This window comes from Stegastes partitus, unplaced genomic scaffold (genome assembly GCF_000690725.1).
Source record: "Stegastes partitus isolate 25-593 unplaced genomic scaffold, Stegastes_partitus-1.0.2 Scaffold2291, whole genome shotgun sequence".
NCBI lineage: Eukaryota > Metazoa > Chordata > Actinopteri > Pomacentridae > Stegastes > Stegastes partitus.
The window spans coordinates 35066-39794 of record NW_007580022.1 but is presented as its reverse complement, the minus strand read 5'-3'; positions in this window follow the sequence as shown (position 1 = coordinate 39794).

Genomic DNA, 4729 nt, shown 5'->3' with positions numbered 1-4729 from the left:
TATTTGAGCTGTTCTCTGCTGCTGTCCTCCATCATCTCACCGTGTGGATTCACTGATTGAAAGATGAAACGGAGGAGAGTTCTCCGTACGTTGTCGGTTTACCGTCCCTCCTGCGTTGTTTGGCTTCATCTCTGCTCAGAAGCTCCACCGTCTCTGCTGGAGGTAATAATTCGTTGGCTTGCTCGGACGACACGTCGTCTGATGAGCGACCAGAACAGGATATACAGCATAAAGCCGGGATGGCGTCCCGACTATCAGGAGGAGTTGGCAGAATGTTGAAGATGTAGAAGCTGATTTACCTGAAAGAGACGAGACGGTAAAGAGAAGAGCTCACGGTGGGAAAGTAAACAGGTCGCAGGTGGAAACATGTTCCGAAATTCACAAGATTTCGAACATACTGTAAATACTGGACGACTGAGCGCGCCTGAATATAAGCCGCACCCGCCTGTACATACATGAGCTGCAGGTGTCCACGTTGTAACATGAGATATTTGCACACAAAGATCTTTTAAACTTTTAATAAAATACGTACCAGTAACACACACAAATACGTAAATGCGTTTTTCCGAACACGCAACTGCAACATGGCTGGTTAAGAACTAAAACCACTAAAGTTGTTGAACAGAATTGCTTCGTCACACACTTCCTCAGGCCTCGTCCACATGTAGCAGGTTTCTCACAAAACAAAGATATTTTTCTACAACGTGGCCGGTCGTCCACACGAAAACCCACATTCACGGCATTAATAACGATCCTTAATGAGTCCCTCCCGTTGAAACCGGTCAACGTGACTCGAGGTTCCTCTCCAGCGTCCTAACAGACTATCAGCCCGTTACGCTGCAAACTGGGCCGATACGTTACTTTCGAGGGTACGTAACAGTAAAATATCCAACAACAAGCGCTGATGGAGTTTCTCTACTGTTGTCTTCGCTGCTATTTGCCGCTAACCGTTAGCAGCATTCACTAAAGCCCTTCCACCCCAGTACACTGTAAAAAAAAAAATCATCCTGGTGAGGACCCTGGTCTCACCCTGAGGTCACGTTTTGGTATTTCTGCTGTTGGAGGTTTTTTTGCACCAAACCTGACTGTTTGTTTTCTTCCTTTTGACGTTAAANAACTTTTGCCTCCTAAGCAATGCAGTTAAAAACATTTAATGTTCAGTATTTAAATGACAGAAATCAGTGAAAACATAAAAACAAAAGTGGAATTTCTTTCTTTATTTTGCAAAATTGCAAAAAATGCGCTCAAATAAAACGGTGCTGCAGATGTTTTACTACTTTAAATACAAGTTTTTTATTTATTTACTTGTAAATGGACTTCATGCTCTTTATCCTGGTTTCTGTTTAGCTTCTGTGGATCATAATGAGGAGCTGTGATGTTTGGACTCTTTGTCATGACTGGTCATGACTGATTCCCAGAAACTGTTTAAAGGAACCAGCTGCAGATCAGATCAGATGTTGGTTCTCTGACTGCAGTGAGTCACCTCCTGGATGCCGGTTTTCCAGCTCAGGTCTTCCAGCTTAGCATGCTAGCGCCGCTATCTCCCGTCTAAACACACACACACATTAACTAAACTGTAAAATCAGATTCTGTTTTGTATGAAATGTGACTAAAACTCTCATTCATATCTGATGCTGTTTTCTATAAAATGCAACTAAAACTGAATAATCTGATATAGTTTTTGTCTAAAATCTGAATTAAATGATCCAATCTGATGAAGTATTTCACTAAAATGTAGTTAGAACTAAAATCTGATGCTGTTTTTTGCTAAAATATAGTTAAAACTGCTGTTTNTATTTCTGCTGTTGGAGGTTTTTTTGCACCAAACCTGACTGTTTGTTTTCTTCCTTTTGACGTTAAACCGCCTGCTGTCAGGTTGATGCTGTAGTTTTTCATCACACCAGACGTTTGCGATGGTTTCCTCGGTGCCGGTGGCGACACATATCCCCCCTCCGGCTCGGCACACTTGGGTTTGGGTCGTAACGCTGCCTCATCCAGCTGGCTGTGTGCTGTGCGTGTTGATAAGGCGGTTTGTATGGACGGACGGTCATGCACTACAGTCTTCTGGCTCGTTCGTTTGGGCCCGAGCTACCGTGAAGCTCCACCGCTCCTCTGCCAAGAAGCTGCTGCAGTCGGCAGCCAGCTGTGCGGCGAGTGGACCGAACATCAGGAGCATCTGCTGCACACGGAGCTACACTTCCTGCTCCATAATTCATGTCTGGGCTGTTGTTCTCGTCGTTGTTGTCGTGCCGTCTGTCTGCGCCGCTTCCTCTCACTTCTTAATTAAAAAGTGCGTTTAATGGCAGAAGTTGAAGCGATTCTCCGCCTGTCCGCCGTCTGCACACTTTACAGCCTCCTAATCGACTGATTCAAGGAGATTCAAGTTTTCGTGGCAAGAAATGGAAAAAATGTTTTCATACAAGAAAAAAACCTGATTTGAATTTGGGAAAAACGCTCCAGCTGAGCCAAAACAAATCCTCCGTCACGTTGTAGTGGCAGCCCAAAATAGATACGAACCACAAGCAAGAAAAAAAAAAGGGATATGATCAGCAGTTTGGAAATGAGCGTAAAGGCTGCAGAGTGTCGGGGAAAAGATTTGAAAAGGCGACGCATTGGAATGAGTTGAACCGCAGCAAAGCCTCCCTCTGGGGGAAACGCAGCTTTGTTACTGTGCACAAACAACAATACGTGAACATGATTCAGGTGAAGCGGCGCCTCTGCTGCAGAGAAACAACACGGCTGGAAGTCAGACGCATTTTATCATCAGTACGGCGTGTTTTTAAGAATATAGGAACCGCAGTGGGTCATGAAGACCAGTCCTCTGGAGCTCAGTTATACCACAAGTAGTTTGTTTGGACTCCTGCTGCTGTAGATTAATGCACGGATGGAAACGGTCCCAAACCGATGCTCCGNTATTTGAGCTGTTCTCTGCTGCTGTCCTCCATCATCTCACCGTGTGGATTCACTGATTGAAAGATGAAACGGAGGAGAGTTCTCCGTACGTTGTCAGTTTACCATCCCTACTGCGTTGTTTGGCTTCATCTCCGCTCAGAAGCTGCGTTGTCTCAGCTGGAGGTAATAATTTGTTGGCTTGCTCGGACGACACGGCGTCTGATGAGCGACCAGAACAGGATATACAGAATATAAGCCACACCCGCCTGTACATATATGAGCTGCAGGTGTCCACGTTGTAACATGAGATATTTACACACAAAGATTTTTTAAACTTTTAATAAAATACGTACCGGTGACATACGCAAATATGTAAATACGTTTTTCCGAACACAGAACTGCAACACGGCTGGTTAAGAACTAAAACCACTAAAGTCGTCTTCTTTGGTGTCGGCGTTGAACAGAATTACTTCGTCACATACTTCCTCAGTCCTCGTCCACACGTAGCAGGTTTCTCACAAAACAAAGATGTTTTTCTACGATGTTTCCTGTCATCCACACGAAAACCCACATTTACAGCATTAAAAACGATCCTTTCAAAAACCTCCGACCAAAGTCAAGATCAGTGAATCCTCTGTTTATGCGTCTGCTCAATAACCGAGTTTAGCTTTTGAAACATCACTGCCTGCGACAAAATATGTTCTTATGTTCTTATGCGACCCGTGTTTACATTCGGAAACAGCGTGGACGCCCTCAGAACTGTGTCAAAGCTTGTCCAGGCCCAGATACCGCTCCACGTACAAGAACACAGGCGAAGGACGGTTATTTTCCGCCACCTTGCCATTTCACGTCCGAGGCAGGTTCTCCGTCAGAGATACCAACACCGGGTTTGGGTCAGACCGGGACACACTGCCAGCTGGTGGGAGAACTTTGAGATGGAAATCGTGCTCCCAGAGGAATGGCGTGACAATTTCCGTATGTCCCGGTCGTTGCTCCTGTCGTCGGAGTTCTTACATCCTCACGTAGAATATGAATGTGCTTAAAAACGCAGTAACGCGGTGAGATGTGGATGAATTTTTTTTTTTTTTTAAACGGGATATTCGGTTTTACAAAAACCCTGCTACGTGTGGACAAGGCCTCAGTCTCTCTTTCGTTGTCGCTCCTGACGTCTCTTTCGTCTCAAGGCAAATTCGTAAAAATCCATAAATTAGCCTCATCGTTGTCTAAGCCACAGTGTAGCGGTTCATAATCCGGACATTATGGTAGTTGTTATTGGGTTTTGGAAGAGCTTCCGTTTGTAGAAGTTTCGTCCATCGAATGATGCTCCAACATCGAGAGAAGCGTTAAAATCTCCAGATATCCTTTTTCCTGTTGTGAATTTTGCCTTTTCTTCAATGGAAGAATAAACCTGAGGACGACTGTATAATCAGAGACCCTCTTTTCTTTGTTTTTTGGCTTTACGAGCATGTTAGTGCACGTGAGTCCCTCCTGTTGAAACTAGGTTCCTCTCCAGCATCCTAACAGCTGCAAATTGGGCCGATACGTTGCTTTCGAGGGTACGTAACGGGAAAATATCCAACAACAAGCGCTGATGGAGTTTCTCTCCTGTTGTCTTCGCTGCTATTTGCTAGCGTATTCGCCGCTAACCATTAGCAGCATTCGCTAAGGCCCCTTCCACCCCAGTATGCTGTAAAAAAAATTCCTGCCGAGGACCCTGGACTCACCCTGAGGTCACGTTTTGATATTTCTGCTGTTGGAGGTTTTTTTGCACCAAACCTGACTGTTTGTTTTCTTCCTTTTGACGTTAAACCGCCTGCTGTCAGGTTGATGCTGTAGT